At 46.1% G+C, this 14,459-nt stretch overlaps 1 pseudogene; it reads right to left on the bottom strand.

Moving 5' to 3' along the window:
* Window positions 1-6,303: 6,303 nt before the first annotated feature.
* On the bottom strand, window positions 6,304-6,864 carry LOC147990516 (uncharacterized; annotated as a pseudogene).
* Window positions 6,865-14,459: the final 7,595 nt, after the last annotated feature.

The following is a 14,459-nucleotide window of genomic DNA, read 5'->3' as shown; positions in this document are numbered from 1 at the left end:
AGATTCGCCAGGTGTGAAATCCCATCGTATTCGAGGAGTCAAGGATTTGCTGGGAATTCCGGATCGTAGAAAGGGAAGATCTAAATATGGTGCAGAAAGACCTAAATCGAAATGAATGGAAGATGCCTCTGGAACTTTTTGGTTCTTTTTTGGGGGCGATATGGAAGCAGCTAGCTCCCTTTCCCTTATTACGTTACCATTTCTCTCCGCTATTCTTCGCTTAGAAGGGCTTGAGAAAGAAATAAAAGTCAATCCTCTCACCAATGAAGCGCATAGGGATAGGATGCTCAAGCTCCTTGATGAGATTATTATCGATCCGAACGATCCACAGAATGCAGGGGTAATCCTTGCTTCCAGGATACGCGTCGAGATTAATAAAATCGTGGACGATATCGATCCGTATTGGCTAACCGACCTTTCCTCTAATATAAGCGCGCTTTCTGAAGCAGTGCATGGAGGGGTGGAATGGGATCATCGGGTCGAATATCGCCGTCAGGCTTTGGCGGATTTGCAAGAATTTGGTGCAAATGGTTTGGTCTTTAAAAGGGCTGTGAGGGACGTGTGGCCTTCGTCGATGGGAAATCCATCGTATGCGTTACAAATCCACTAGCATTTTGTTCGTGAAAGAATGTTCTTGTTTTTCGTTGGAAAAACCAACGCCGATCTAAAACTAAGTCTCCCTTTCTCTTTTGTTCGGGAGCAGAGCTGAAAATGATGGGGAATCACGATGGATCCTTTTTTTTCCCGGATTCAATGCACGGCATGCTTGTAGAATTTGACCCAGCGTCGTCATACCCAAATTCTGTCAATGGGCCGGCTATGAGCATAGAAAGTGTGAGTTCTAATTTAATGGAGTTGGAAGAAGAAATAAATTCCCCTCCTCCCCCTAATCCAAACCCTTATTCTCAGATTCCTTATTTCGTTGCTGCTAATGCAAATATAGATTACTTTTCTCAAATGCAGATGTATTATCAAATGCAGATGTATTTTTTATTTCATTTCACTTATTTTAGCGGCCAGCCGCTTTTGCCTTTTCCGTGGGTACTGATGTATGTGCATTTTTTGATGTCTTTTTATATGCGCTTTTGGAATTTTCCCACCTAAGCAAACTATTTTGCGCCATTTGATCTTTAATTGAACTAGACTGGTATAAGCTCCGTATTGAATTGAAAAACTATTTCAGGCTCCGTATTGTATTTAGAAACTATTTCAGGCTCCGTATTGAATTGAAAAACTATTTCAGGCTCCGTATTGAGAACTCGAATTGGATTTTGTGTCGGCTGGCCGGCAGGACTGCCAGCCCGCAGATGTAGGGAGGTCTCCTCTTGAACTGCGAAATCAAAGTCGCGATCTGATAGGTATCTATCCTGACCATGCATCTGGAAAGCGCTGGTTCGATTCCGGCTCGTGACATGAAGAAGAAGTCCCAAACAGGGATCAGATGAGTTTGCACAGCGTTACTTTGTTGACGGAAAATCAAATTGTTCTTCCGGTTCAATGAAGACTATGCTTACTTTCCTTTCTCTTACCGGTCTGTGTTCTATCATGGACCTGTATTCCGTTCCTCGAATGGAGACTTTCTTTTGGTATGATTTTGATACGAGTTTTCTATCAAAACTCTATGCCATCAATCACTATCCCCGTTTCTGCCCGGACGATTCCATAAAATAAATAAAAAGAAAAGTGAAGAGGAAAACGCATAACCAGAAGAAAAAGATATCGTGATGTAAAATGATCATGGGGACACATTGTTTTTAGGACCGACAATTTCCTGCACTGCTTAAACCAAGAAAAAGATACATACTAGTTTTCATAGGTAGGCCTCTCTCTCCTACAGAATAGGTTTTTCCAAAACCTACCCATGGGATTTCTTTGTCTTTTCCTTATCTTTTGTCCGGTGAAGAATCTCCTGCTGCAGAGATAAGATGAATGGCTTCGAGATACCATCACTCGTCATTGCCAAGGAAATGAATTGCAAATTGGCTACTTATAGTCTACACTTCCCCTGATTCTCCACGATGACCCGCATTCATTGATTGAGAGAATAAGCTGAAGATAGATCCATTGCGATATTGGTTTGGAAGAGAAGCCGTGGAGACAGCTCATTGTTCCTATGTCCGGAATTGTTAAAGAATGAAGGTACCCCGTTGACTATGTCGGGTAACGCCGACTTAGGTTATCCCTAAAAACACTATCAACCACATCATAACTGTTTGCTTCCGCTTTCCTCGCAGAGTTGGTTCTAGCTTTCACCGAAGCATTTCGTCGCTTGCTACGCCCTTCCTCATCTCTGGGTGCCATCCTTTCTCCTACATTTTCGTGCACATAAGCATAGCTCCAACCACTTTTCATGCTTAGCAAATGCTGTAATGAGGGTGCTGAATGTATACGGATCTGGCGCAAGATCTCTGTCTGCCTTTTCTTTCAGCTGATCCTCTACCTAATGGTTCAGACCCTGGCAGACACCGGTGCGAGAACAGAGGCAAGTCAACTATACCAGCATTTCTGAAGATAGGCAACTCTTTATTTCTGAAGATAGGAATTCCAGATAAATAGATCCGCATTCAAGTTTTAGGCTTGTGTCCTTTCATCTAGAATGGCTACTGCTTGGTCTTCAGTGAGCGAAGTCATTTCCTCAATAGAGTTCTTTGCCCGACAAAAGTGAATCTTGATCTTTCTTCTTGATAGTTTGTGATCGAGCCAATCTCACAATTTCGATCTTGCTACTACCACTATAGCCCTGAGTGACTATGGCTACCTGAACTGAAGGAGTTCCCACAAGACCTGTGAATGTCAACTTCACTCTAAGGGTAAAGCATGCTCGCTCCTTCGCTCGTACGAACAATCAGTCGTTGCTGGGAGCTCTATCCTCCTCGCACTACTAAAAACAGGGTGAAAGAATCTCCCGCGTTCAGTCTGTGGAGGCCGACCATCATAGTCGTCTCTACACCAAGTTGGTCTTAAAGTCTACCCGGGCTAGCTTCTTCATTCTTCGATCAGGGGCGGGCTTCTTCCCTTATATACGATGACTTAGATAGATAAACTTCTTTGATCCATTCATTGATAAAGTCTTCGGGGGCTGTTTACCTTTTGAATCGACAGTAGAGTAGGTTTGATCTTGCTTTCTCAATCTTTCTCTGATCCTAGCCGTGTAGTAGATCCGGCTTTATTCGGCTAAAAAGAAGTGTGTGTGGCCGTCGTATCTGCTCGCCCCCTTCTTCATTCATCCATTTAGGTAAGAATGGATCCAGGGAACCTGGCTCGGGAACAACCCTGAAAAAACACAGTAAGAGAGTCCAATCTCTGAAATATAGCATTTGATCTCCTAAGTAGTAGTAGTAGAAGGCTTAGTATCTGACTTGATCCAATAGAGTCAGAACACACAGTAGATCCAGATTCCACACCTTGCTGTGGACTGGGGAGAGAGCAGCTCTTTGAAGCTGGGCGTTCTGTGTGATTATGGAGGAACTGTAGTACTCGCCCCAAAATGCAAGCCGGGATAGATACTTAAAGAAAGGGGGAGCGGTGGGCCTTCAAAAAGGAGCGAGGGAGTGATGGGCAACATTTTTCTATATGTTGCTCGTGAGCCGCCAAGTACCAGTCTCGCAACAGTACTGGCGTTAAAGGATCGGTCCTTCACTTGCGGATCGTTCGCGAGTTGAACTCGCTCTCTTGCCACGCCTTTGACTCACGAACTCGAGTCGGACTCATTCACTGCTGACTTTTTTGAGGATCATTCGTTCTTCACTCTCTTGCTATTACCCGCAGGGAGCGCAGCAACCGACGGTGCATATTATCATATAGAAAGAAGCGAAGCGTAGCGATTCGTACTACCGGAAAAGTGTCGCTAACCGCTAGGCAATAGAGTCAGCTTACGGGGTGGGGCGCAAGCAAGCGTAGCGAATCACATAGAGTTGCCCCTACCTGCCAGCGCACAGATAGATAGGGCGGGCGAGCGCAGGGATGGATGTCTGAGCGGTTGAAAGAGTCGGTCTTGAAAACCGAAGTATTGATAGGAATACCGGGGGTTCGAATCCCTCTCCATCCGCGAGGTCATAAGTTCTCTCTTGCCTTATCTATAGATAAGAATGAATCTCCTCGACTCGACTGATATGATGGATGGAATGGGTAGAAGGTTGAGGTTATTGTGTGTTGATTTAGTTAGGACTTTGTCTCCCTTTCGTTATCTTCCGCCCCGGGTGGATGACCTGTGGGAGCTAAGTCGAAGATCTCGGTGTCGTCGTGAGTGGTTGATAAACAACGATTGCAGTTTGATTTAGGGAGTCCCAACCCTGTGAAGCTTAACAGACAAAGAAAACGAAAGAGACTTCCGGGTATAGGGTGACGACCTTAATGAATCAAGTATTCAGGTGGCAGAGTTTTTAGCTACATAAGCGCTCAAATTCCTGAATACTTATTGCCCAAAAAATATGATCAACCCCAGGTACATTTATTAGGTTTTGATCTGAGGCTATCCTGGTCTGCAGGACCCAACACAAGTATTCATCCTTTCCAATCTGAAAAAGGTGTTGCCGAAAGCTTACCCTCTTCCACACGGATGCTACAGCCGCTATCACTTTTGCAGGAGGGGAATTACAGAGTTCGCCTCTCGACATCTTGTTTGGTAAGCGGAATTTTGACCCAGGCGCCCTAGTGTTGCCTAACCGTTCGGCCGGAGATGTCGGATGCGAGATCTTTAGCTACTTGTATCAATTTGCCGCAGTGTGCTTAGATACAATGGGCTGGCAGCTGAGGCTTGGCAGGATGGGGGAGTTAATTAAGGTCGAGGGAGCAGGAAAGAGTTTGTTATTCGCTATTGGCTTAGTACGGCCTATACATAATAGGGCCATGACGGTTTTGGCAAGGCCTTGAACTTCATATATCCCTTTTTTACTCAATCCAGAATACCGATAAAGTCAGATTGAATCATTTTGTCGACCTTTCCTTTGGATTTATTATCATAGGTAGTGTTCGAGATCGCCTCTGTGCGGTGAACGCTCGAATGTAGCTAACATCAGTTTTGTCCTCGCGTGGTTGAAGGAGATGCTGCTGCTGGATGGAATGCTTCCGGCGCGCCATGATCCTTCTATCAGGAATAGAATAATCGAGGGCACTGACTGACTGCATCAATCATCGCTCAGTGAGCTATTAATTGCCGCCAATAGCGCTTCGCTTGCATGCAAGGCAGCTAATAAAAGCGCCAGGTAGACGCGCGGAGATGCATTTTGAGTACTGGTGGTACTGGACAAGCTCTAGGGGAATAATCTCTTTCTTATTTCTTTCTTATTTCTTTCCCATGACGACTAGGAACGGGCAAATCAAGAATTTCACTTCGAATTCCGGACCTCAACATCCTGCTGCTCATGGTGTTTCACGATCAGTATTGGAAATGAACGGAGAAGTGGTGGAACGTGCGGAACCACATATTGGATCACTCCAGTGCGGCACGAAGCCGCTGACGCTGAGTAGGCTCCTATGCCGCTAGCACGGTGGAGGTTCCGTAGCGCATCATGAGCACCGGGCAAAGGGACGGTTGAGCAACTCAAGCGAACCGCCCTACCTGACTTCGGATAAAGATAGAAGGGAGAAGGTTGTGAAGGTGGCCTCGTTAATCACACATCTGGTCGGAGGACCGACTTGGGTTTTCACGAGCGTAGGCGGGTCCTGGAGTGCTCGTCAAGGGCGCTAGCGCATACCCCGGGGTGATCATCACCACCTGCACCTCACATCTTGGCACAGTGGAACGTGTAACCCGCCTGCTGTCCAAGTCAACCACTGAATTTCCTGTAATTCATAGCGCATAACAGAACGTAGCAGCAAGGGACAACCCACCCATACAGACAGCCTGCGGGGAGGATGGCACTACTGGCAAAGACCGTCTGGCAAAAACGCCGCAGGCGCGAAGCGTGGTGGGCCTACGCCGGGGGAGCATAGGGAGGAAAGGGAGCCCGGACGGTGGAAGAGCCAGGGGAAGCCGGGTCATTTGACGGAAATGGAAGGTCCGAGCGGCTCATTCATTCTTGAAAAAAGAGGGGGGGAGCGAGCCAATGTATCAATGAATAGATATAGTCAACGGTATTAAGACAGCGCTGCCTACACGCGAATTAGCTTCCGAGGTCGAGCAGTCTCAATTTCACTACAGGATTTGCGAATGAATGCTGGGCTGGGCCACCTCAAATGGCGTGAGCCGCATGCGGGGAGACCCGCACGTACGGTTTTCAGGGGGATCCGGCCGGCCGGCGCCCACCCGACTAGAGGGACTGAGAAATTAATCGAGTACAAAACTTATCTTCAAGCTTTACCTTATTTTGATCGTTTAGAGGGCGATCGCGGAGTCACTGAATGAAGTCCTCCCTCCCTTTCTTTCGGAGGTGCTGACCCGCTGCGAGGCAGATATGACTAAGTGACATATTGAATATGGCGACGACTACAACATGTCGTAGAAGGAGATAAGAGGTGGAGCCAACGACCCACTAAGACTCACGTATCTACAACTACATTCCCGAGCGGCAGTCAAACGGAGGCATGAATGCAAGATGCCAGCGGAATGATCGACCGGACAGAGGCTAGGGCAGCTTTCTTCCCACCGTGTCCTTCCTTGTGTGTCGGAGATACAAAGCGAGTGCACCGGAAAAGAAGGGGAACTGAATCAATCTATTCCATGGCGAAGCATCCGAAGCATAACTGCACACTCACACGATCTTTGCCGAGAGATAGGAGCATTCGGTGGAACCGGTGAACTACACTTGCTTCTTGATAGATGTGTGGGACAGAGGGCTCATGGTACCTGCTGCCCGCCCTTCCTCCGCTTTGATAACCGTGTGAACGGAGAGTGGGCAGAGCAAAAGGGAAGGAGGTCCTCATATGGAGTCGCACACTTGAGCAGTGCGGGAGACTGGAGAATGGGTCGAGTAAACTCCCTTAGGGCCAATTAAATCACAGACGAGGAACTTTTCTTTCTTTTTTTCTTTTTGATTTGAAGGGTATGTTCTCAAAAAAGAAAGGCAGAGGTAAATACTTCGAAGAGGCAGCTCGGTAGGGATGGAATGGTCAATAGTCAAGTCAAGGATGACTTCTTTGTTGGCGAAACGATGGGGGAGAGAAAGCACGCCAGTGATTCTATGAGCCGGTCTTCATTTCCAACGCCTCGGGAAACAGGTCGAGATAGATGACAGCACCTTTTTATCCTCTTCCTTACCGGGAAGGCGCACTTCTCTTCTTCTTCTGGCCTTCACCTCCTGCCCGGCCCGGAAATAGAACCCAGCCCCCTTTCTGATCCATTCATTTCTGCAAGCAGGCGGGATCCAGAGCTAAGCCCCCCTCCTATTCGAAGCCGGGTGTGGCCTCGCCCTTTTGCTCTTCCTTCGGTTTGGCTCCACGAAGGCGCCGCCTAGACTAGGAGCCCCACTGATATTCAAAAGGCGCCCAGCTTTCAAGACGATGATAATAATTAGTCAACTTTTTCCAATATCATGGAATAGCATGGCCCGGGGCTAAGGTGACTCCAGTGGGAGAGCCGTGTTATGGGTGACCTTATTGCACGGTTCAGAGAGCACTTGTGTATGTGATGCAAGTGAACGTGTACGAAAAAGCTGTCGTAAAGTTTCGTTGTTCGTTCCGTCGTTGACCCTATCTATGTTTCTACGATGGCCCAAGAACACGCTCATTCTTCAGCCGTAGAGAGACTTTTGAATTGTGAGGTACCATTACGAGCTCAATATATAAGAGTGTTATTCTGTGAAATAACTCGAATTTCAAATCATTCACTTGCTTCAACTACTCATGCTATGGATGTGGGAGCATCAACTCCGTTCCTTTAGGCTTTTGAGGAGCGGGAGAAATTGTTGGAATTCTATGAAAGAGTCCCGGGAGCCAGGATGCATGCCAGTTTCATACGACCTGGTGGAGTGGCATAAGATCTGCCTCTTGGCTTATGTCGAGATATTGATTCCTCCACACAACAATTTGCTTCTCGTATCGACGAATTAGAAGAGATGTCAACCGACAACCGTATCTGGAAACAACAATTAGTGGATTTTGGTATTGTCACTGCACAGCAAGCAAAGGATTGGGGATTCAGTGGTGTAATGTTAAGAAGTCGTGCGACATGAAGACATTGATAGCAATATGGGGAAGTTCCCATCAGGCAACAACGGTTCTGCCTGACCCTACAAAAGCATGCATATGTTGTCAGTGAAGATTTTGTGTGAAGCCTTGGAGACGACGTACCCGGGGCTAGGGTGAGCTGAGGGGGACAGCGTAAGTGAGCGAATGTGTGTAAGCCCAGTCAAAGATTCCTATTCTAGGCAGGGCGGGCCATCAACCTTCGAATGGTGTTGGTCCTACGGACCGTGAACGGATTCGCCACTGGCCTCTGGGCACGTCGGAACCGCATGAGTTCACCGGGGTGGAGCACGGTCCGCCAAAATCGGCATAGGTTAGGTGCTCCTGAACGAGATAACTTATGGAATATTGTTCGACGCTATCCTCCTTTGAAACAAACTGATCAACATAAAGTGGAAAGTGTAGTAGAGATATTACTCGCAGTATGAGAAGGAAGAGAACATCTAACCTCTCTACTTGACACCTCTGAACCAACTTCATTCCTACCTAAAACAGGAAAGCTGAAAGTACTCAAGCTTCAAACTCCTTGCTAACAGCCCTACCGAAAACAATTGCTACTTCTTTATTAAATTACACTGAAAAGAAAGTCTGTAAAAAACAAGAGCCAACCTAAAACTTAACTACCCCTTGCCCTCCCACTGAACCCTTCTTTCTATCCAAAAAAAGGAAGAGCGCACCAAAAAAAAATCCAGAAAAAACTCCGCAACTTACGCTCTCATTGCAGCGGCACCTGTTAAAGTGGCGGCGAGAAAGAAAAGACCAAAAAGAAGGTTTTTTTAATACCTCTGACGAACCGAACCAAGCAGTCTGATCATCCTTGCCCGTCCCCCTCTTCTGTCAACCGTTGAAAGAGCATAGCCCGGGAATGAACCATATCGATCCAAGGTTGCAAGGAAAGAAGAAAGGTAAACCAGACCATAGGAATCTTCTGATGAAGTCAATCAGAGAGGACGGTTAGGTTCTTTGTTGCCTCATCTGCTTAGCTTATAGAATTACACGGTTTATCACGATAGACATTCCAATCAATGGTTGGACGATCAATACCATCGAACTATTCCATTCCACTGGTGAATGACGGAAACGGAAGCTTTTTCTTACTGATGGACTGATCCTGGGAGTTCAAACTAACGGTTAGATGGTTGTTCGCTTGTGTGCTTATTTTCCTTCCCCACTCAAAAACAAGTGTTACAGAATGTTCTTCAATTCAAATAGGTATGATCCCGTCCATCCTTCCAGAGCTAGGCACCTGCTTCAGAATGAGAATCTTCGACAGAGATCGTTCCTTCAGTTTAGCAATCAATTAGATCCATACTGACTTAGCTTGAAGCATGGCTTTCCGTTTCGAGGCTCGATGCTACTCTTGGGAACATTATTGGTACATCGACTTTCAAGCATCTCGTAGTTGAGAGGTACTGCCATCAACAGTACCAAGATGGAAAGGGACTGCTGAACATGGATAGAACGAGAGTCGAACTCGCATGTCTCTCTTTTCCTGTTAGTTAGGAAAGAAAGCCGATATAAACAGCTCCATATTAGCGAATTGCCTCTGACTACTCTTCCCAGGCTGGTCAAACTATAGGATTCCCATTCACTTAGTAAACTTATTGGATAGACGAGTCAACCACTTGACCGAGGGGAGTAAGGTTCGTCACCACAGTCCCGATAGAAGGTCGAGTTTAAAAACAAACCGAAGACAAAGCAACGAATGAAAGGAAGGACGGCTCGCTTCGCTTTACAACCAGGGCGGGTCTCGCGGCCGGATCAATGCGCAGGACGCACGATCTACAAACAACAATAGAGAGAGCCAACCAAGAACGAAAGAACCTGGAAACAAACCCGCGAGCTAATACCAAACAGAGTAAGAAGGAGGAAGGGCCGAAGGCGGTTTACTAAGCGAGAAGGCTCCAAGCAATAACGCATTAGAAGGGAGCTTGCTGCTTTGCAACCTAAGCGGTATAGCTAAGCTTACTCATCAAGGGCCGATAGATAGAGCTGCTCTTGTTGCTAATGGAGAAAGATTGGAGTGAAGTTTAGTATGCTTTCTAAGATCAGAGGAGGAAAAGAATGAAGGTGTGGGCGGGAAGGAGGAGGCAAGGCCCCCTCAATGTGTATTCGACTACTCATTACGGAACCACCGATTGATCCGATTAGACTTCTCGCGGGGTAGCGCGGGGAACTTGCTGAATCAACTCCTTGGAATCGGAGGCCTGACTGAGGGTCAATCCAATGGTAACCTCAACCTAGGAATGCCTGTTTCACTTCCTTGACAGAGCCAACTGAGATGCTCTGTCTCGATGTTGACCTAACATGGATTGATTCTAAATTATGAATCAAAAATCCTGATCTCGCAAAGGATCCGCAATAGCTGTGTGTACTCGAGGACTCTTAGGGAAAGAAAAGCACTTTTCTCTCTCAGCAGTTAGACCGGCTATGGGTGGGTCGGTTATATACTGCGCCTTCCTTCTTCGAACCTTTTGGTATGTATTGCCCCCTAACTATAGATCAGATCCACCGGACCAGAAACTCAATTCCGCACTGCTGCTGAGTCGTCGGACTTATCCACCTCAGGGATTCGTGGAATTTCCGTTTTTGAATTGCGTTGGGGGAAATCTACCAAAGCTAGGCAGATAGATAGACTCCTTTCCCGCTGCTAAGGGAGAGCAAGAAACTAAATCAAATGATTGTTTTTTTCACCAGCGCCCTTTTTTGCGGGTACTAAGAGTCCTCTCACTACCAACCAGCAGACATCATCATCTGGCTGGGTCTTGCCGGTATCAACAACGAGAAAGAAGAACCAAATGGAAACAGCAACTAACTATGGCTCTTGGCCCAGACAACGTCCTAGGCGTAGGGGAGATCAAAACAAGAAGTCACGCCTAGACGACGACGCCCGTCCTGGGCTGCAGTAAGTAGATCGAGAGGTCGTTCCGCCCCTTGTCCCCGAAGATGGGTAATATGTTCTCATACAATGTTGCTCCAACTTTTTTCTAGAGGGCCTAGCTGGCGAGCGATCCCAGTCCGCAGTAGAGAACAAGACAGCAAGCGAGCGTACCTTTGTTCGCTTCTTTTCCACCAAGCACAGAAGTTTAAGGAGAACTGTAGGTCGGTGGCTACCTAAGGAAACTCCGATTCGATCCGTCCCCGGGCTAGGAGGCATCTACCTCATCCCGATCACAAGGAGAGGTTCACCATGATGGGGGGTCAGGTACTTTAATTCTTTGCATTCCGGAAAGCATGAAATGCATAGGGGACCATCCTTTTTTTTGTGGCATGCTCTCTGATTTACGGATTCGCAGGGGGCCGAGGGCCAACCTTAGTTGACTGACAATGACAAAGGCTTGCGAAACAAAGTAGCGCCTTTGAAATGGAATCTTAATTAACTATCAGTGGTGCGAAGTAGCTTAGCCCCGGGGAGCTAAAGGTTATACCTTTGTAAGCGAGCTGTGGTTCTTCTATGTAGGGTATTCCTCCTTTACTCTCTTAATTAACGTCGAGCTAAGTGACTTTGTGTAGCATAGTAGAATGAAGGCTACGTACGCACCGACACTCTCTTATCCCTAAGCCTCTTCGCTAACTCGCTCGCCTACAAAAATGAGTAGGCGAGGCTAGGCAAACTCAGCCGCTGACTTTGACTGTACTGTAGTAGACTTTCTAGCCTTTTATTTTAGAACCCTTTCTCATGTTCTTTCATCCATCAAGTAGGCGAACCGTCAGGTCCTTAGTAGCGTTGACAAAGAAGAAGAGCCGGTGAAAAAAAAAAGAAAGCTAGAATTTCCAATAGTGAGACCAGCTTGACAAGCTACCTTTCCTCTTGATATGAGGTGCGAAGAGAAACATCTCTTTTTTATGACTTCCACTTCTCGATCCCGGCCCGGAAAAGTGACCGACCCCTTGATGAATGAAAGAAAGGGTTTATGAGCCCTAGCCCTGTAAGCCCACACCTGTGTAGAGTAGATCGTTCAACACCTGCGGCACAAACCCATTTTGGACCAATTGGTCCGTATATCATAGGCGACCGAACGGCCGCCCCCCGTCTTACTAGACCAACCTGCTATAATTATTCCATAAACACCTAGCGAAGATATGGCAAACAAATAAAGTAGCCCTATGTTTGGATCTGACAATACCATACCATAATCAAAAGGTACAACGGCCCAAGCGACCAGACTTAACATAAATGTAGCCACTGGAGCCATTCTAAAAAGGGAGAAATTAGCACTACTTGGTGAAATAGGTTCTTTTAGAATCAATTTCAAACCATCTGCTAGAGGTTGTAACAATCCGAACGATCCCACTACATCAGGACCCTTTCGACGTTGCACAAAAGCCATTACTTTACGTTCAGCTAGCACTAAAAAGGCTACTCCTAGTAGAAGTGGTAGAATTAAACAAAGTATTTCTGCTGGAACAGCTATGTACGTTTTCGATTTTCTATTCACTCATGATCGGGCCTGACCTGGTCGACCCGATCAAACTATTTCACTTATGATCTGGCCTGGTTGACCCAATCATGATATTGAAGGATGGGACCTTTTATCGAAAAACTCCGGATCCCGAGAAGTTTTGAAGATGGTGCTCCTGTTACGTTACTTCGAATGGAATCCTCACTTGACTAAGCATAAGCGAAAACGTGGCTGAGAGTAAGCAATCCCCTTTCCTAGTGGTTGAGTCATGATCAGAAATATTGCGAAAGAAAGTGAAATGTCCTATCGTCGTCCCAATTTGGGTAATCCACGATGTCTCCATTTTATGTATCCATCTTGACTCGTTTTCGGTGTATCGATAGTTCGTTGTATTACACTTTGAACTAACCTAGAGGCCGTGCTTAGGCGAAAATCGATATCAGTGAAGTAATCCCGGAACTCTAGAAATCGTGAAGAATTTATTCCATTTTGTTAAATATCGCGAATATAGTGGAAAAAACTCTAGAACATTCCTTTGAATGGAATTGTTCATTGGGTTCGACTTGTTGTTCGACAAAATAGAAAGCTGTCTCTCGTATGTTATTGTAAGGTGATTCATTCATAATATTTCTTATGTGCGGTTTCAAGATGCTAAAAAGGTAGATTTGGTAATCGGCTTTTGAGCTCCATTATGTGGACTTCATCAATTTGTGAATTATGGACTTGGTGGTAGTGGTCAATACTAACTGCACCGTCTAAATGCTCCCTGACCAAGTTTGCGTACTCGTCAGGGTTGAGTTGAGGGGGCAGCCCGTGCGCTAATTGGGCTTCGAGGTGGCTATACGCGAAAAAAGCTCGCTTTCTACTGAGGCCTGTTCTGTCCTAAACTGTTCCAGAATGTTATTTGTTTCATAGGAAGATTCCAAAAGCACATTGATGCCGAAAGAATCTTCGGAACCGGTGGAGAGGCTATTCTGATTGAAGGCTAGACAAATAACATGACTGAGGTATGTAAATAAAACCTGTGAAATAGCTATATAATATGATCTAAATAGAGAAGAATACCAAAGATAATGGATTGCAAAATAAGCTTTTTAGCTTTCTTTTTCTTTTGTGCGCGCTTTTCGCCTGCCTTCCCGACCGCGGATAGGCTACGGGGCTTTGCACTTCGGCCCCATTGTGTGAATACCACATCAAGGTGACAGGATTCGAACCTATGGCCCTCTGTACCCAAAACAGATGCGCTGACCAGACTGCGCTACACCTCGTCTCCCCCTCAGAACATATGGATCTACCCGATCCATAAAGAAAAGAACCACCGCTTTTAGGAAATTTTGACAATTCTCTTTCACTTGAATTTTCTTTCGTGAAGGCTCGCTCTCGTTCTTCTTACATCTTGCCCTTTTTTCTTGAGAATTGTATCTGTGGCTACTGCTGTTTTGCCAGTCTGTCTGTCCCCAATAATGAACTCTCGCTGACCGCGCCCTATAGGGATCATCGAATCGATAGCAATAAGCCCTGTTTGAAGAGGTTCGTATACGGAACGCCTGGAAATTCTACTTGGAGCAGGAGATTCAATTAAGCGAGATTCAGAAGCTACAATTTCGCCTCTCCCATCAATAGGTTTAGCCAGAGCATTTATAACACGACCCAAGTTATATACGCTCACGGGTATCTGAGCAATTCTTCCTGTTGCTTTTACAAAAATTCCCTCTTGATGCTAAACCATAGCTCTAACTGAGTCAAATTCCACAATTTCTCAGAACGATATGCTTTTTTTCATTTTCCACTGTGAAAGCTTCTCTCAATCCCTCCCTAGTCCTTTCTTTCCTGGGCACAGGCTTACCTGGTTGACCGCCCACATTCATTCATTGTTCGTTCTGTTGTGGAATCGAACCACAGAGCTAGCGCAATTGGGATTTAGAGTCCCAT

The sequence above is a fragment of the Triticum urartu genome, chromosome 1A (assembly GCF_056163025.1).
Source record: "Triticum urartu cultivar PI428250 chromosome 1A, HENAU_Tu73, whole genome shotgun sequence".
Taxonomy (NCBI): domain Eukaryota; kingdom Viridiplantae; phylum Streptophyta; class Magnoliopsida; order Poales; family Poaceae; genus Triticum; species Triticum urartu.
Note: the sequence above shows the minus strand (reverse complement) of the source record. Positions and strands in the feature narration are given on the sequence as shown.